Source organism: Armigeres subalbatus, chromosome 3 (genome assembly GCF_024139115.2).
Source record: "Armigeres subalbatus isolate Guangzhou_Male chromosome 3, GZ_Asu_2, whole genome shotgun sequence".
NCBI classification, from domain to species: Eukaryota; Metazoa; Arthropoda; class Insecta; order Diptera; family Culicidae; genus Armigeres; species Armigeres subalbatus.
The window spans coordinates 224,363,342-224,384,027 of record NC_085141.1 but is presented as its reverse complement, the minus strand read 5'-3'; the positions used below and the strand labels follow the sequence as shown (position 1 = coordinate 224,384,027).

The 20,686-nt window shown below is 39.3% G+C and overlaps 1 long non-coding RNA gene across 1 annotated transcript; it reads left to right on the top strand.

The window, feature by feature from the left end:
* Positions 1–9,911: 9,911 nt before the first annotated feature.
* On the top strand, positions 9,912–18,521 carry LOC134220312 (uncharacterized). Its single transcript, XR_009981856.1, has 2 exons — positions 9,912–10,075; positions 11,333–18,521. It is a non-coding gene; the product is annotated as an uncharacterized LOC134220312 (long non-coding RNA).
* The last annotated feature ends 2,165 nt before the right edge of the window (positions 18,522–20,686 follow it).

The following is a 20,686-nucleotide window of genomic DNA, read 5'->3' as shown; positions in this document are numbered from 1 at the left end:
TTTTAGTTTGTTTCGTGGAGTGTTTCGTTTGATTTCTACAAAAATCTACTAGTTTGAGTCTACTTATATATTTGAACCCAACCCGATTTGATTATGTCCGTTGCTTAACCTCAGATTTGCCTTTGAGCAAACATTGAATGCCAAGGGCTTCGCAATATTCCTGCTCCGAACGTTTGATCGTTCAGCTAACAAACAAGAGATATGCATATAAGAATTTCTTTTATATTTGTATTTGTCTTCGATATAAAAATTTCACAATAATGCTGCAGTTTTCGAAGCTACGAAATTCACGGATTATGTATTCTCTATTGTGATAAGCAGCTCTTTTAGTTTGTAGAAGTAGGGCATAACTTTATGAGAGAGAAAAAGCCAATAAAAGTGGTCTCAAAAGCCGCTGTTAATAAGCAAAAACAGATTCCTACGCTGCTGTAGAACAGAGACAGACGTATACGTATAGAGGCGCTTTTCAAGCAACTTAGGCGTGTAGCCGCTGCGCAGAAGCAGTAAGAAGGCGTGCAGCTGCTGCATTGAGCAGGAAAAAAAGCTTATCTACTGCGAGATAACATTCCGGACAACTAGTAAGGTAAAACTAGGTGTTTGGTACAATTCCATTTGGAATAACGAGTTGAATAACCAGGGGCCATTTGGCATAATAAAAAAAATAGTCATAATGATTTTAGGGCCATTTGGCATAAAAATCAAAAGAATTATAAAAACTCTAGGCAGAAGCTCGCTTTACAAGAGTCATCTGTATTATTGCCTTATTCTGGGCATATGCGTGTTTTAAGGAGTGATTTACTTTTTCGCCTAATTCCGGGTAAATTTTAATTTAAATGGATTTAAATGAAGAAATAATGTACTAATTTGCCTTATTCCTGAAAAATGTGATTTTTTTAAGATTTTTTTTCAAATGCGTGCTTTGAATGGAGGAATGATCTACTCATTAGAATTCTTCCAGGCAAATGCATGCATGCTTTCTCGATATAAGGAGCAATCGTGTGCTTTAAAAGATGGAATCATCTGCTCATTCGTCTTATTCCGATCGTATGCGCTTCGACTTTTCCGGATGAATGCGTTCTTTTGAAGAATAAGAAATCTAGTCTTTTGCCTTCTTCCGGAAAAAGGCGTACTTTTGAAGACGGGGCCATCTACTCGTTTGCCTTTTTCCCGTCAAATGCATACTTTTAAAGAAGGAGTCATTTACTCTTTTGCCTTATTCCGGGCAAATGCATACTTCTAAAAATGGAAATCATATATTCATGCGATTAACTTTTGTTTTGTTTTGGGCATTGTGCCAAATGGTCATTATGCCAAACGGCCCATTGTATTTGATACATCTTTTCAACGATTATGCCAAATGGTCGTTATGTCAAATGGCCTCGAGGTATCCAATAAATTATGACAAATGGTCGTTACTATAAATGTTCTTTATGCCATATGTGCTTCCCCCGTGCCCATGTGGGTACGTCAACATGTGTTTCAGCTGTCGTCAAAGTCAGTTTCTTTTCTACTAAGAATGAAAAAAATGGAGCATCTGTTTTTTCAAATTTAACGATCTTCTTGAAACTGTTGCGTACGTTGCGTTGGAACAGAAACTTCGAAGTGATCGTTGCTGTCAGTGAGGAGAAAAACACTACAAAATTGAGAAACATTCTACTGACAAAGGGTGGTCTGGAGCTTCAAGACCTGTTCTATTCGATAGAGGTAGCAGATTTTCAAGAATAATAGCTTATAGAGATTGATTCCTACAAAACAGCAATCGACAAATTAAACAATCATGTTTGCCCGAAGCGGCACGATTCTCTGCTGGCTTTGTTAACGGATGTGCAGCAAATAGCCGAGATTTCAGAATCATTGAATAAATAATATATTATGCTTCTACCGAGTTGGGGGAAAACTACTACACATAGAAGCACAAAAACTACCACAAGTAACACGCATGGTTTACTAATTCGATTTCATAAAGCACCAGGTCCAAGTAATTGCAGGAAATGTAAATTCTTTTGATTTGAAAGGCAACGGTAATTGTTTGGATAGTAGCAAATGCGGAAGCGGTTCTCGCTACAGATGTGGACAAACGACTCATTATGGAAATAATTGTCAGTGTGAGAAATGCAAGAAAGTTCGGTGACTTTGCGCGCGTTTGTCGATCTATGACAAAACGCAAATATGGCGAAAATTCTTTATTCTCATTTATAGTTGAGAATAAAGAATTTTCGCCAAAGGCAAAAGTGGACCACGTGAGGAAGGTTATCTCCTAAAATCTACAGTATCGGGAAAAGTCACAAATCGCAACATAGGCGATGACGACGAAATACTTTGGGCCGAAGTAGGAAACGTCCTAATTCAAATGCGGATTAATTCTGGTAGCTGCAAGAATAGGTGTCCAATGCTGACAACCAAGCAAGGTCCCGAATACCGTCTTGCGAGGTTATGGTCAAGAATCTTAACAAGACGGTAAAATGTCATTTGCATTCGTTTGTATAATTTTCCCAGAACTTTTTTCTGAAGGTAGCCATCATTCCTGAGGTATGACGAACTTATAGCGCTTAAATGTGCCTACAACTTTGTCTAACAGGACATTGCTGTAAATATGTAATCTGAGGCGTGGGAGGCAAAATGTCATTCAAATGACATTATGTCAAATGACACGTGACATTTTGGAGAGTTTTCACTATCCAGTCTCATATGTTATATTTAGAGCAATGTACCCTTGGACAAAAATATAGCCCTACTCAAGCGTTATGAGTACATCTAAAATTATGGAATAAATTTGACTTCTGAAGAAAGTTATGAACAAATTAGTCAAATGACATGCATATGACATTTTACAAGCCTGGTCAAGATGCGAAGCCGTTGGACGTGTCTGATATTTTGAATCAGTGATCGCTGTTGGCGATGGAGGAGTTCGGAAGCATTTTTTATGTCGTCGAAGGGGGTTTTAACCATTATATGGGATTGATACTGCGAAGCTCTTGGGTGTGTTGAAAATTGGATTTATTGCTGTGGACACATCGATCAACCTTATCCCAAGATCAACAAGTTAGACGTCCGCCAATTGCACTCCTTACCCGAATTGAAGTGTAATTGGAACCAGTTCTGATTTCTGATATCATCTAACCTGTTTCATGAACAGCAGTATGAGTTTTTCCATTGGTAATCACTGCCGAAGATAATGAAGATCTGCGTTTTGTGTGTCGATATGCGACACTCTTATCAGGCCATCATAAGAGAACTTCATATGATGCCAACCTTCGAGAATTTTCTTCCAGGGCTAAGGGCTAAGGACTAAGTTTTCAGTCGTCTGGATATTAAATACGCGTTCCATCAGGCTTCAAACAAAGTTCTTTCAACACTAGAAGACCGTAATATACTTCTTAACCAAGAGAAATGCATCTTCAAAGCACTACAGTTAGAATTTTTGGGACATATTCTCTCTTCGGACGGAATTCGGACTATATCTCCCTTAACCTCCACGTATTGTTATCGATCAGCGCATCAAACTCCTCCTGCATCGCTTGTTTCTAGCAGTCTCTATCATTCCGTCGCAGCTCTTCATGATGCGTTGATGGGTCCTCTCCATATTTGTCCTTCACGCTAGACGGTCACCACTGGACAAGTATTGGAAGCTTGAATCATAAGAGATATCCTGTGTAATTTTATTACCAGGATGGCCAAATCGATCAAGGAAATTCTTTATGCTTGCCTGGCAGAGCGTGCCTACGTTCACTTTGCTTCAACACCTGCGACCAAGGTGGTTCTGAAACTGTTCGCGGTATGGCCTCTAGGTAACTACCGCAGTGACGCTCCACCAAATGTTGTGCCTTACATCTATCATCACGAACAGCGTGACAAAAAAAGCTCAAACAGATGTCATCTACACAGATCTGTCAGCTGCTTTTGATAAGTTAAACCACTGTATCACTTTCGCCAAATTAGACAAGTTGGGAGTGAATGGCACTCCATTGGAATGGTTCCGATCATATCTCTCCGGTCGCCAACTAACGGTTGCTATCGGCGACTGCCAGTGGCGTAGCCACGGGGGTGGTTTTGGGTATAAAACACCCCCCCCCCTCAAAGACAAAATTTTTGGAAGAAAGTTTTTTTTCGAAAAAATAAATGTTCAGAAAACCCCCCCCCCAGAACAATTTTCTGGCTACGCCACTGGCGACTGCAAATCGGGAATATCCCAAGAAAGTCATTTGGGTCCCGTTAGTCTTCCTATATTTCAATGATGTGAATTTTGTACTCGAAGTACTACCGTATGCTGATAACCTGAATATTTTCATGCAAATACAATCCATCGAAGATTGCTATTTCCTCCAACGTCAGTTAGAATCCTTTACCAATTGGTGCAACATCAACTGTATGATAGTCAATCTGGCCAAATGCTCGGTGATCACTTTTTCTCGGATTAAAAATATCGTTAGATTCGACTACCTACAAGCTTTTGAATACCAGCATAGAACGTCTGACTCATGTCAAAAACTTGGGCGCAATTTTCAATTCCCAGCTGACGTACAAGATGCATATTTCGTACGTTGCAGGTAAGGCTTCCAAAACCCTGGGCATTATCCTCCGGAAGGCTAAATAATTTTCTGACATTTACTGTCTGAAGTCTTTGTATTGCTCACTGGTGCGGTCGATAAATATTGGAGTAATGCTCCGCCGTTTGGAGTCCAAATTATATGAACGGTGCCGAACGAATTGAGTCCGTACAACGACGCTTCCTACGATTTACACTGCGTAGACTACCGTGGAAAGATCCATTACCCCTGCCAAGTTATGAAAGCCGCTGTCGGCTTATCGATCTGGAGCCGCTAAGAGAACGCCGTAACACCGCTCGGGCTGTACTTGTTGCAGACGTTTTGCAAGGCCGAATAGATTGTAGTGACATTTTGGAACAGATTATTATTAATGTACAGCCGAGAGCACTTCGAAATAACGCTATGTTAAGAATGCCATTTCGTCGGACTAACTACAGTATTAACGGTAGTATTGAAGGATTACAGCGTATATTCGACAGGGATTCTACAATATTCGACTTCAACCTGCCTCGTCAGACGCTGCGTCGAAGATTCAAAGAATTTTTCACATCGCAATAGATAGCTGTTTTAGTGTTTGTGTCCATTTTTCAAAAGTTTTCTTGCGATATTCTAACTTATATTTTTTTACCATCATTAGGACATAAGTAGTCTGTTGATGTAGACCTTAAATAAATAAATAAATAAGCCAGATGCTTTCAAGCGCCATGATAATTGGCCGGTATTCGTCATGATCCGACCCAAAGATGAGGGAAGCTTGAATCCAACGTCAGTCAATGCGATGTTTGGCCAATCAGTCTTTCAATCGACTGCATACTTAAGAACCCAAATCGAGGATTTTCAGCACTTCTACCCCCATAATCTAACAGCAGAGCTAAATAAGTACGTCTGTTCTAAACAGTGATTGAAAACAAATTGAATTATATGAATCGGTTGATTCCACGATTGATTCATAATTCATCTTATCAAGGCTTACTGTGACTTTTTTGTTGATATTGGCACAGCATACAACATGGCAGGTCTAAAAATTTGTTTGTAAATCAAAAGTTTGTTCTTAAGACAAAGTTTTGATTTTCTGTTTATAAGTGAATATAGGCACTTAATATATTTGTTACATTTGGCTTGAAGGCCTTCAATGTGATTTTTAAAAGTTAATTTTTGATCTAGCAGAAGTCCTAAATATTTAGCTTCGCTAGACCAATTAATTGGAACCCCATTCATAGTGACAATATGTCTGCTAGAAGGTTTCAAATAAGAAGCTCTCGGCTTATGTGGGAAAATTATAAGCTGAGTTTTGGAAGCATTCGGGGAAATTTTCCATTTTGCAAGTAAGTGGAGAAAATATCCAAACTTTTTTGCAATCTACTACAAATGACACGAAGGCTTCGCCCTTTGGCTGAAAGGCCCGTGTCATCTGCAAACAAAGATTTTTGACACCCTGGTGGTAAATCAGGTAAGTCAGAAGTAAAAATGTTATACAATATGGGCCCCAGTATGCTGCCTTGCGGGACACCAGCCCTTACAGGTAATCTATCAGATTTAGTATTCTGATAGTTTACCTGCAGTGAGCGATCTGATAAATAATTTTGGATCAGTTTAATGATGTACAGAGGAAAATTAAAATTCATCAATTTTACAATCAAACCTTCATGCCAAACACTGTCAAATGCTTTCTCTATATCAAGAAGAGCAACTCCAGTCGAATATCCTTCAGATTTGTTGAGCCGAATTAAGTTCGTAACTCTTAATAACTGATGGGTGGTTGAATGCCCATGGCGAAAACCAAATTGCTCATCAGCAAAAATAGAATTGTCATTAATATGAACCATCATTCTATTTAAAATAATCATGTCAAACAGTCTGCTCATTGAAGAAAGCAAACTGATTGAGCGATAACTAGAAGCCTCAGCTGGATTTTTCCGGCTTCAAAATAGGAACAACTTTGGCGTTTTTCCAATTATCTGAGAAGTATGCCAATTGAAAACTTTTTAAATAAATTAACCAAAAAGGATAAAGAGCTCTCAGGAAGTTTTTGATAAGTATGTAGAAAATACCATCATCACCCGGGGCTTTCATATTTTTAAATATTCTAGTAATAGATCTCACTTCATCCAAATTAGTTCCCAACGAAAATATTCTCTTGATTGAGAATGTCTTCGAAGCTCCGTGTAACCTGATCCTCAATTGGACTAGTGAGACCTAGACTAAAATTATGGGCACTCTCGAACTGCTGAGAAAGTTTTTGAGCCTTTTCGCCATTTGGTAATAACATTTTATTTCCTTTTTATGCGCTGGAGTTGGCTTTTGAGCTTTTTAAGATTTGTTGTTAATTTCCAAAAGGGTTTCGAACTGGGATCCAACTTTGAGACATTATTCTCAAAGTTGGTATTTCTCAGAATAGCGAAACGTTTTTTAATTTCATTTTGCAAATCTCGCCAAATAACTTTCAACGCGGGATCGCGAGTTCTTTGGTATTGCCTTCTTCTCAAATTTTTAAGACGGATCAGTAGCTGAAGATCGTCGTCAATAATAATGGAGTTGAATTTAATTTCACATTAAGGAATTGCAATGCCTCTGGCTTCGACAATTAAATTTGTCAAAGATACGAGAGCATTATCAATATCACTTTTGGTATCGAGAGGAATATCAACATCAAAATTCCTATCGATATACGTTTTGAGAGAATCCCAATCAGCTCTATGATAATTAAAAGTAGAGCTGATTGGATTATAAATGGCTTCTTGTAAGATTTCAAATGTCACAGGAAGATGATCAGAGTCAAAGTCAGCATGAGTTACCAATTGGCCACACAGCTGACTTGAATCCGTTAAAACTAAATCAATTGTAGAAGGATTTCGACTGGAAGAAAAACAAGTTGGTCCATTGGGATATTGAATAGTATAATATCCCGCAGAACAATCTTCAAATAAAATTTTACCATTGGAATTGCTTTGAGCATTATTCCATGAACGGTGTTTGGCATTGAAGTCACCAATTACGAAGAATTTTGATTTGTTGCGAGTCAGAATTTGAAGATCAGCTTTCAACAATTTCTTTTGCTGCCCATTGCATTGAAAAGGCAAGTAGGTTGCAATGAAGGAAAATTGTCCAAAATTTGTTTCAACAGAAACTCCCAAGGTTTCAAAAACTTTGGTTTCAAACGAAGAAAATAATTTATGTTTGATACGTCTATTAATGACAATGGCGACCCCACCACAGGCGCTGTCAAGACGATCATTTCTGTAGATAAAATAGTTTGGATTTCTTTTAATGGAGAGTCCTGGTTTTAAATACGTTTCAGTTATAATGGCAATATGCACATTATGAACTGAGAGGAAGTTGAATAATTCATCTTCCTTACCCTTTAGAGAGCGGGCATTCCAATTTAGAATTTTCACACAATTATTTGGATCCATTGAAACGGAGTCCGATAACAATTTTTGTGTGTACTTTATACCAACCTGAACAGCTTCAGGAATGGTATTTGCTTTGAACATTGCATCAATCATGTGATGCAATTGTTCAGTTAAAAAATCAAAATCGGAAGCAGTCATGTACCTGAATCGGCAACATGACCATTATTTTCCGTTGGGACATGGGTATAAACCTCATTTTGAGAAGAGAAATTTTGTCTACCAGCAGCGATGTTTGCATACGTAGGTACATTGGAAAAATTGGAATTTACTGAAGTGCTTGCTACCCGTTGACGAACGGCAAAATTTGTTTGTGAATTGTGGTGGGTATGAATTGCTCGACCGGTAACCGGTTTCGAAATTTGAGCGTTTGAAAAATTTCTACCCGTCGAATCTGGGATCCGATTGGAATTTCCCGTCATCAATTTTGCACGGGAATTCAAAACTTTTTGCGTGAAGGGCATTCCCAGAAATTGGATTTATGATTGCCCCCACAATTTGCACATTTAAATTTATTGAATCTTCTCTCACAGGACATGCGTCCTTGGCGTGAGAAGCTCCACCACAAATCATGCATTTAGCATCCATGTGACAATGTTTGGTTCCATGACCCCACTTTTGGCACTTACGGCACTGGGTGGGTTTTGTAATTTCCCCAGGCCTGCGGAAATGTTCCCATGTATCACGGACATGAGACATAATACAGGCCTTTTCCAAACTTTTCATATTATTTAGTTCACTTTTGTTAAAATGAACTAAATAAAATTCTTGAGAAATGCCCCTCTGGGAAGTACCAGGGTGGGATTTCTTTTTCATCTTAATTACTTGGACTGGTGAAAATCCAAGTAATTGAGAAATTTCATTTTTAATCTCATCCAGTGTCTTCCATCTCTGGGAAGACCTTTCAAGACGACTTTGAACAATCGCTCGGTTTTGTCTTCGTATGTGAAGAATTTATGGCGCTTCTCAGTTAAATACTGAAGAAGACGTTTGCGATCGTCAAAGGATCCCGGCAAAACGCGGCAGTCACCCTTCCTAGCAATCTGAAATGAAACCTTGATCCCCTGAAGGTTACTCAAGATCTCATTCTTAAAGCCAGAAAACTCGGCAACAGATACCACAATCGGCGGAATCCTTTGCTTTTTCGCATGAATCGAATCACCTGGGCTAGATTCGATTTGCTCAATATCATCATTAATCAAATCGAACTGATTGCTCAGTTCGATAGGAGAAAAATTATTTCCGACATTAGAGTTTGAAGGAATATCTGAATTCTCCAGCTTCCTTCTATTTTTTCCGCGCTTTGGCAGGACGGTCTTGAAACCTTGTTTCTTTGAAGGAAGTGGAGAATTCAAAGACTCCCCCTTCCTCTTGTTTTTATTAATACTCATTGCTGAGCGTGGAGACGTGACCTTCTAAGAGGTTTTTTCCCAGAACGGTGTCCCTGCAGGATTACCACCGCTTGTCGGAATTTTACTTCCGCAAACGGGTCCAACGTAAAACGAAGGCACGGGTCCTTGCAAAGATCGTAACGGGATCAGTGGGTACAAATTGCGCTGAGAAGCACTGTTGAAATTAAAATAGCTTCGGGTAGTATTAAAACCTTCCTTCCGCAAAGAGAGAAAGAACCGCACAGCACGAAAGCACGATGCGGTCTGAGCTTAATTTCAGTTTTTTTTTTTACGATTACTCAACCTAACTCGTGATTTTCGCATGAGAAAATATAAAAGGAACAAGGAAATATAAACGATAAAGAACATAAATCTGCTGAAGGAATGAAGATAATCCATCCAGACGTTTTCGAGCTGAGCTGAGATTTATTTTTATATAGATAGATACTAGATACTGTTCAAATTTACCGATCAATAATAAGGTTTACATTGAAATTGTCCGTAATTATTATGGGATAAACATCCCGTTCAACACGAGAGTCATATAATTATTATATGGCATTACACCACCGACGAACCGACGTTTTAACTTAACGGAAAATAATTCAAATTTGCTGCCCACGACACCATGACGAAAAATCATCGAACACTACCGCTACCTCCATAATGGCTCGCGAAGTTTTCATAGCTCAGGCACCAACCTACGTGTATTAACATTGCAGCGGAGGTGTTTTTTTTTTACAAGGGAGAATGCATTTACACACTAACCCAGTACACGTGCATTGTAGTTGCCAAACTACCCCACGGAAGTGTACTGGAGTGTCGGACTCGACCATACCGGTAATACCGACTAAACTCCCTTGTGCTCCACCATCGTTTCCCCCAGGAACTACCTCGCAGTACTACTTCTGGGGGGATGGCGGTACTAAGCGTACTCGCTCATTATCGCTCACACAGGCACTCGTTCCATGCGAGACTGACTTGGGTGCTCGCACACCATTCACTCCATTTGAGTCTTACTTGGATGCTCTCCCGGGCGCTCCGCTGCCATGCCTCGAGGTGTCAATAGCGGTAACTGCCTGGGCCTACAGATATTACGCTACGACACTCCTGCCTCAGCACGAGCAGATCAATCACACCACTGCCGAAGCAGGCCACACGCTACCTGCCAGGGACACTCCCCATGCACCACATGTGCACCACTGTAGGTGTGTGGGTACAACCCACTGCTACCCTGCCGCCGAAGCAGCTTCTCCGAAGACCATTCGCTCCATGTGACCCTTTTTCGGGTGCTCACTCTAACACTCCACTGCAATGCCTCGAGGTGTCGATGGATACCTCGACTCCTACCTCAGCATGTGCAGTCCATACACAGACTTCTGCTGCGCTTCGAGGTGACAATAGCGGCGACACGCTATGACACTCCTGCCTCAGCACAACCAGATCACTCACTCCCTGCCGAAGCATCTCACGCGCTACCCTACCGAAGTAGGGACACTCCCCAACTCACTCTAACACTCCACTGCCATGCCTCGAGATGTCGATAGCGGTATGTAGGGACAAATCAACGATACAACGCTACGACACTCCTACCTTAGCATGTGCAGTCCATACTCAGACTTCTGCTGCGCTTCGAGCTGACAATAGCGGTGACGCGCTATGACACTCCTGCCTCAGCACAAACAGATCACTCACTCCCTGCCGAAGCAGCTCACGCGCTACCCTACCGAAGTAGGGACACTCCCCATGCCAATTGGCACTCCCTGGGCTTGTGCTTTTGAAGCGGCACACAGTCGCTTTGATAGAGTCTGATTACGGGCACTTGTGGTTTTTTGGGATGGATTTTAGCAGAGCCCACTGCTAAATCCCACCACGCCCTAGGCAGTTCTCCCTGACTCGCAGACAGCTGGGGAGGGGTCGTCAAGCCCTTGGACATGGTCCATGCTGTCCCTGCTGTCCCTGCTGCCCCCGAGGTGCAGCGGAGTTGTGTCTTAGCTCATTTGACAGGAGTGTTCGCCCGCAAAAGCGAATGACCGTTAAAAAGTGTGATCAAACAATCAGAGAGCGCAGGTGACACGTCGGTTCGTCGGTGATTACACCGTGTCCTTAGCTTCCATTGTTTGAAATACAGAGATCACAGAGCAGCAAACCTTGATCGATTTTTTAAACTTCAAGAGATCTTTTCATCTGTGGTACAATAAGTCCCATTTTTTATCCAGGAAGCGAAAGCTATATAATACGCAGCGCAGAACTTGATTTTTTGATGACTGAATAGCTTACATCAGTAGTCAATTGATTATGCCCAGCTTTCTATTGGATTAAACACTGTCAAATGTATGAAATTTTGAATCATCTGGAGCGATGTTCGCAAATATCTCCGGTAAAATACAAACTTTTGAGACTGTTGAACATAAATTGGTATATCCAGCCAGGGACGGAGACTGTGGGTGCCCAACATTTGAAAACCAATAAAACAGTTGCATAAATTGTTAAGACATGCATGGAAGAATTCGCTCAACACCAAAAACTCGTCCTCGGTCGATTGGGGTAGTGAACATCTAAAAAGATGTGGTAAGCAATTCTTAGTTTTTATATATTTAAACAGGCCGGAACAAATTTTATCTGCTTCTTCTTCTGTCTTCTCAAATATTCGTGGCTAAATTTAATTATTTGAAAAATAATGAAAGTTTGAGCTTTCATATAAAATGCTTTAAGAAAACTGATAAGTTTTTTATTTCTAGATTGCTTTGAGAATAGGTCGTATGTGCAAAAGAGAGATTCTCTTTGATCACGCTCTCTTTCGCTAATATATCGGCTAGTTTGGCATGTTTTGCTACATTTCCACTTCAGCATGATAGACAAAGCTATTGTCTTTGTATACATGCCAAGAAATTCGAAGTAAACTGTTGTATAGTTTCGTAATAATCGAAAGAGAATAGATCCAAAGAGAGACTCTCTTTTGCACATACGACCTATTTTCAAAGCACTCTAGATTTCAGCAATTTATGGCTTATTTTTTTTTTATTTCCTAGCCACTTCATTACTGGAAGACCGGCCTAATTGGAGACTTCATAAAATATAAGCTCAGTGGGAAAGTTTAAAGCTCACTCGCCGCATCCAGCTTAACAGAGCCGATGTTCATCTAATACTACTTAGTATTACAACCCTTCCCATTTTTATTTCCCAAATTTTTTTTAACCTTCTCAAAAATTTCCATCTGATTCGCGTTGAGGAAACACTGATCCGTACAAGCTTTTTTTGCATCCATCTCTCTACTTCGCTTTGACTGACTGACGGTGTTTTTTCGTTACTTCATTATATTCGGACGATGAATTAGATACATTAATGCTGTCCAATGAGCAGCTCGAAGTAGCTCGAAGTTGTTCCCGTCCTGCTCGTTCTTTTTTGTCAACAAATGGGCATGAGCAGGACAGAGAGAAACTTCGAGCTACTTCAAGCTCTCATTGGACAGCACTATTGTCTTCGATGTCAATCCACTCGTCATCGTTTTGCGGTCGTTCTTCTGCTGCTGATTTAGGAGGCGTTGATGGTTTTTAATTTGTGTTTAACGTTGGGAATTCGGCCTGGTCGAACACCTCGTCTTGTGAGGAAATTGTTGATGAAATTGCCGCAATATTTCTATTTGACTGTTCACAGGTTTTGTTTGGATGCGCTGGTTTATCACACCGGCGACATATTTTCGGCTGGTTACAGTAAGGTACCATACAGGTGTACTCGCCAGTTGATATGAAAGACGGAATGTGTTGGAGTAAGTTCATACGCAGAACTAGTACACCGTTCGGAATCCCCGGAAAGTTATGCTTCCATGACTCGTTCCGAATAGAAATAACTTCTCCATAAGCATATGCTCGCGTAAAGTAGCATGGCTTATCGAACCGGGTAAGTCGTGAACTCTAACGATTACCGCATCCCTATCCATATAAATTGGTATCTTGTATGACTTTCCTTCACACACAATTGATCGCTTGCAATTGTGTTCTGATTGATAGCGCAAAGCGACTTCTTTGTCTATCAACCCTATAAGAACACAATTGCGGGTGTTATGCAATTGGATGCTTTTGACATCCGCATATTCGATCTTTAGCTGATCATCCAGAAAACGCTTCACTTTTCCGGCATATGGACGAATTGGGAGGACACCGAAATCCACTACTATTGTTGATTCCTGCGTATTGTTCATTGTTTTCACGTTAGCGAGAGACAACAAACCAGAACGCGTCCGCCGTGTGCGATAGCAGAATAAAAACTGAAACATCTTATGATGTTTTTACATAAAAATCCGGGTTCTTATGATCTACTGCCAAAAATTTGTGATTAGTATGTGACAGTAATTTGATAAAACTTTACTCTAAACACTTCAAAGTTTGAGATTCTGAACCACAAGTTTTAATGTGAAATATTTAAATATAAAATGCACTAATTTCAGCAAATCTCATATTTCAACTATTGTCCATCTGGCGGTCACAAATTCATTTTATCTCTAATGCAACATTTCATCGCAAGTGAAGAAAATCTAATATATATTTTTCATACATTTCGTTATGATAGGATAAAAGCGTATGCAATTCCACCCCGGGCCCCCTAATTTACGCCAATGGACATATAGCGTCGTAAAAATGATTAAGCGAGATATTTCCTCAATTTTAGAAGAGGGAATAGAAAATACGGGCAAAGGATATAAAAGCCAGTAATATTCTATAGCACCAGTGGATGATACACGCTCTGATACACGGCTCCAACGTGCCAGCAGAGAAAGCACCATCTTGGTCAGTAGTTTTACGTGTCACAGTCTTTCTTATTGATGCGGAATTGAAGCAATTCCTTGACCTTTTTTGATCCTCAGAATACCTAAAATGCAGTTTTCCTACCTACCTACATTGAGCATAAACGTTCACATTTACCCACTGCGGCTGAAGATAGCTTTATATTTAGAAGCCACTGCCGTTCTACGCATGTTGTATATAATCTTTTTTTTAACCAAAAAGAAGTAATGCTATGGCTTGCAGGGAAACGTCTACATAAAGTATGACCATGTAGTATGTTCTAAGGAATTATTGTCTGCTCTCACAGGATTAAAAAAAAACAATGGAAACATTTTCAAATCATTTTTTTAATAAAATGACAAAATTATTCGAGTTTGGATTTTTGACAAAGGTTGCATTATCAACCGAAAAATATTGAAAAATACTATTGTGGATTGCTAAATGACAACCTCACACAACCGGTCCTGGATTTAACTAAAGAAAGTCAATACAAAGCCTTCAGATACAATTCGAGAAAGTAGTTAACACAAATATTGAATTGTATCGCCAGTTTCTTTATACAGTCAAACCTCCATGAGTCTATATTGAAGGGACCGTCGACTAATAAAAATATCAAGATGTGGAACAAAAAATCGTTGGGAAACTGTTTGAAGGGATCATCCCAGCTTCCATCAGTCTATACCGAGTCATAGAATATCGACTCATGGACGTTTGACTGTAATTAGAACAACATTCATGATCTGATATTTAGTTCCGCATCTTCCATCTTATGGTACCGTGACCTGCCCTAATTCCGCGCATCGCCTAATACCGTGGTTTTCATCAAAAATCAGAACCTGGCTATCATGGACATCGTATTATTTGGTGAAATGTTCAAACATATTATTTGTGAACATTTCACCAAATAATGTGATGTCCATGATAGCCAGGTTCTGACTTTTTATGAAAACCACGGTATTAGGCGATGCGCGGAATTAGGGCAGGTCACGGTAGTATATTATGCTGGTAGTAATGTCTAAATATGCAGAAATCTATGAAAAACATCATTGCAAATGTTTATTGTTCAAGTCCTCTCGAAACAACCCGAATTCTTTATGCATATCTCAACGTAAAAGAACAAAATGTCATCCTAAAGAAGCAAAAAGAAAAGACGATCAAATCGTCACAAAAAAATGCCCCAACTATTTTTTTATTACTAGGCCTTATTATCCAGTGTCAATTCGTTAATCAATTATTATGATTATACTATTTTGCTTAGTTAGAAGTAAACGATTGTGAAAACAGCTCTCATTTTTATAACAAAATTAAGATTTATTATGGTAATATTGGAATATGTAAAAATATTTTAAAAATACAAAAAAAAACAAAAAAAAAGAAAACTACAAAAAATTTGAATGTAACACATAGAAAATATTACGAGCAGCGTTATTTGTTTCATTATTGTTTCACAATGTAGACATTTTAGAACCATTGTGGCGCCATAGTGAAACGTTCAGCGCAGCGATTATACGTAGACATTAACATGTATTAATAATTTATATTGTGAGAAAACAAAAAAAAACAAAAGAAACAAAAAAAATTAAAAAATCAAAAAGCCGAAAAAACTATTATTGATGAAACCTAGTGATTAATGTTTAACTATATATGTATGATATAAAAATATAAACTATTACACAAAAACTGAAAGGAAATAATAGAAGCAAAGCATATATTTAAAAAAAGAACTTATGTGGAAAATCTATAAATGTACTTTTTACTAGAACAAAAATAAAAGAAAACACATGATAAGAAGTGAAACAACATAGTGGTATGCCTACACAACTAAATTGGTTTTGCTGATATTAGCAATCAGTTATGTCGGAAAACTTGAATCAGCATAAATTCAACTAGAAACTAAGGCAATGAAGAATTTTGCTTTCCTCAATGCTTTATTTCCTGTTCCGTATTAGGATTTGCACTTGATCAACTTACTGATTGCTAACTCTCGTAAAACATGACTGGAACAGCGAATCCACTGTGACCGCATCTAATTCTGCGCATATTTTGTAAACTGAAATATTCTTGAAATATATAATTCTTGCTTGATATAGTGATATTTACTCACCTATGGCGGCTGTTTGAATTTTTGAATTACCTATGTCTAACTTTTGTGAAGACATAAAATGTACACATTATTGTGCGCAGAATGTAATATTCCTAAATTTAAATTTCTTTTTTTTATGTCAGTGGAATCAGGCTTCAGAGTTTAAATAATCTTCAAATAAATGTCTGTGATTTTGATACACATGCCAAATTTTGTTTCAGTATCTTTTACAATCCATAAACTGTGAACCACAAAATGTTTTGATATTGTTATGTAACCAGAGTTTCCATTCTACATCAGAAGTATACAGGAGTGTACAATGAACCATGTTGAAACAAAAAGTAGAAGGTGGATTCTAATCAAAATTTCCGTTACGGTATCTGGATGGTAATTTTCAGGCATGAATTTAGTTAGTCTCCCATTAAAACATATTATAGACACGAGTCTTGGATAAAAAAGAAGTTTCACTCGATGTTACTTAAATATTGAAGTGTGTTGCATTCTCAAATTCGCAAGAAGTTGTTTTCTCTATTTCTACTTTCGTTGAATGTATGTTGTAGCTAGCGATTGTAATGTAATACGTTTTATTAAAAGTTATTTTTGGCGGTCTATCGAAACGTTGGTTTAGAATTACCGTTGCTTTCAATTTCGTTAGGTTGTTTCATATTCTGCATCATTTATTTGACGAAAAAATAACTAGGAAAGAAAAGCATGGAAAATTGAATAAATTTTAGGTTGCTAAGCCTTTGAAAAATCATCTGAAGCAATTTTTTATAAGAAACTATTCTGATGGAATTTGATTCAGGTGCCAACATGCTGAACTCTGACCGAATTTCTAAAAGATTCCATTCTTTGGCGGAGTTCATTGAAACGATTAAGAAAAATACGGATTGTTTGGAGGAGTTCTGCTACATTATGATGCAACTTATGAACGACTACATTGAGCAACTCCTGATAATATCTATGAAAATCTTTTAGATAGTTCTTCAAAAACCTCTTGTGGGTGTTTCTAGGGAAACACTTTCGTGAGAAGTCTGCAAATTATTGTGTAGGATTTTTAGAAGTTTTGGAAGTATTTTCTGATAAATGTGATGAAATTTAAAAAAAAATCTATACGGAATATAAGAACAAAGCCTTGAATTCCTAGGGTATAGACATATGCCTACACGAAATTACTATTTTAAAATAAATGCCCATAATTTTTCCATAAAACACGTAGTTCATAGAGGGACTTCTGGAAAAAAAATCCTCTGCATACAACTAGAGAAACGTTTGAAAAAATATCTGATAAAGAAATCTCACGGAAAAAAAATCTAAAAACATTTTTTTAGGGTTTTAGAAAACAAATCTATAAAAAAAAATGATTAGAAATGAAAATTGGGCACCAACACACAGCGAATTTTGAGGGATAATAAAAAAGACAAACTGCAGATACTGATTTATTGAGAATGCTTTTTCTCTCGTTATTTTTTTCTTGCAGCTATGCGGTTTATTGAATACCTAAAATCGTATATCTACACCATAACAACCTAATTTAGCTTTGAGTTGTATATGAGCTTTGAGTAATTAAACTTTAAAGTTTAAGATGTTAGCATTGCATGATATTACAGTACACATTGCTTTATGTGGCCATAATTGTATCGAATTGATCAACATTTAAACAATCATTGTAAAATGTTTTTCGTTATATTACTACCAACTATGTTGTTTCCTCCACTCATTTGTTGCACTATTGCTGACAAAACATGGGTCTTAGTAAAAAAAAACTATGGATGGATACTGAGAAAACGTAAAAATCAATGATAATGTTTGATGGTTTATGAACTGCAGAGCTTGTTTGACTTAACTCCAGCACTACTTGGCTCAATGGCTCAATCATCGCAGAAAGAACTAAAGCAGTATTAATCGATATGGACAAGATTAGGAAACCACTGAAGGAATATCACGGTAAGAAAAAATCGATTAAATACAACTAATTTTTTTTCGAATCTAACCCAAAAAATTAAGCCCAATTCCATAAAAAAAAAGATAATACTTTGGATTAATCGTTAGAGATCTTATTCAGGCATAATAAATCATATGCAAGTTAAAATACAGCGAATCAATCCTACAACCAACAAAAATCGTTCAATAAATATATGCCACATTAAGTTCGAAAAAACAACAAGTTTTGAGTTTTTGTGTAATTTTTATAACTACTGCTATATGTTGATAATTTATTTTATTGCACGCATAACAACCCGCATGGAACAGAATGAATCCAGAATCAAATTTAAAAAATAAAACTATCACAAATCATTGAAAAATATGCCAAATACGTTATTAAAGATAATAATATCACCTTCTCGACTATTAATATAATAATATCAATGAGGATCACGGGTTTATCAAAATCGGATTATTCTACACAAAGTTATGCTGATTTGAATTTTGCCTATCTCAACCTTTTTGTCTGACCTCTTTATTCATATTCGGCTGTGCACTGTTAGTTTCCGAATAAATAAGCTAGGGAGTATTTGAAATGAGAGAAATGAGCGGAGAAATGAGCGAAAACGGAGAGCTGTTCGCAGAATTTTGTGGTAATAACGACATGGTGATCGGGGGATCGCTCTTCACTCATCGACCGGTTCACAAGGTCACGTGGGTCTCCCGTGACGGCTTTACAGAAAATCAAATCGACCACATCTGCATCAGCCGAAAATGGAAACGGAGCCTTCTTGATGTACGGAATAAACGTAGTGCCGATATCGCGTCTGATCATCACCTCCTCATCGGCGAAATACGCCTGCGCATTGCGCGGATTCGTCGGCAGGAGGAAAGAGTTGGACGACGATTCAACACACGCCGAATGGAAGATGCCACGGTGAAACGGTCCTTCGTTGAAGAACAGGAGACGCGTGCTGCAGATATTCCGGAAGGTGGCAGCGTGGAAGACCAATGGACCGCCATCAAGAATGCCTTCATCACCACCAGCGAGAACAATCTGGGCGAACTACGCACCCAGAGAAAACAATGGATCACTGATGAGACCTGGAGAAAGATAGAGGAGCGAAGAGAAGCCAAAGCCGCGATAGAGCGATCGAAAACCAGAGGAGCCAAAGTCTTAGCCCGTCAACGATACGCGGCTCTTGAGAAGGAAGTAAAACGCTCATGTCGACGGGACAAGCGAGCGTAAGCAGACTCTCTGGCCGACGAAGGAGAGAGAGCCGCCGCTACCGGGGACATTCGCCTCCTCTACGATATCTCACGACGCTTAAGCGGGGCGAAGATGAATGCAACGATGCCTGTGAAAGACGCGAATGATCAGTTATTGACCGACCCAACTGACCAGCTGAAACGCTGGTTCGAGCACTTCGAACAACTTTTTCAAGTGCCAGCCAGGCCATCACCACCTCGGCATGACCTGCCTAGGATCCGACGTATAACACGCGTCAATACCGAAGCTCCATCACTGCTAGAGATTCAAACAGCCATCCAAAGCATGAAATCGAATAAAGCCCCAGGGGTCGACCGCATATCAGCCGAGATGCTCAAAGCTGACCCCATGACATCCGCTCAACTAGTGCATCGTTTATTTCGTAATATCTGGGACACCGCAACTTTCCCGGTCGACTGGATGCAAGGTATCTTAGTGAAGGTGCCCAAAAAGGGTGACCTGACTGTATGCGATAACTGGCGAGGCATTATGTTGCTGTGTACCGTTCTCAAAGTTCTGTGCAAAATTATCCTAGCCCGGATTCAGGAGAAGATCGATGCGACTCTCCGGCGGCAGCAAGCCGGATTCCGTGCCGGAAGATCCTGTGTGGACCATATTGTCACGCTCCGCATAATTCTGGAGCAGGTCAACGAATTCCAAGAGTCCCTTTACTTGGTATTCATTGACTACGAAAAAGCTTTCGACCGTCTCAATCACGAGAATATGTGGGGCGCCCTGAGACGCAAGGGAGTTCCTGAGAAAATCATCGGCCTCATCGAGGCACAGTACGAGGCCTTCTCGTGTAGAGTGCTGCACAATGGGGTCTTGTCCGACCCTATCCGGGTCGTAGCTGGTGTGAGGCAAGGATGTATTCTATCATCGTTACTGTTCCTCATCGTAATCGACGAGATTCTGGTAGATGCGATTGACCGTGAACCAAACCGCGGGCTGTTATGGCAGCCTATAACCATGGAGCACCTAAATGACTTCGAATTGGCGGATGATGTTGCACTCCTCGCGCAACGGCGCTCTGATATGCAGAGTAAGCTCAACGATCTTGCCGAGCGCTCCTCTTCGGCAGGTTTAGTCATCAACGTCAACAAAACCAAATCGTTGGATGTAAACACGGTGACTCCTTCCAGTTTCACAGTAGCCGGGCAACCAGTGGAGAATGTTGAAAGCTTCCAATATCTTGGTAGCCAAATGGCGTCAGACGGGGTACCAAGATCGACATAGGCGCACGGATAAAGAAAGCAAGGGCTGCCTTTGCGAGTT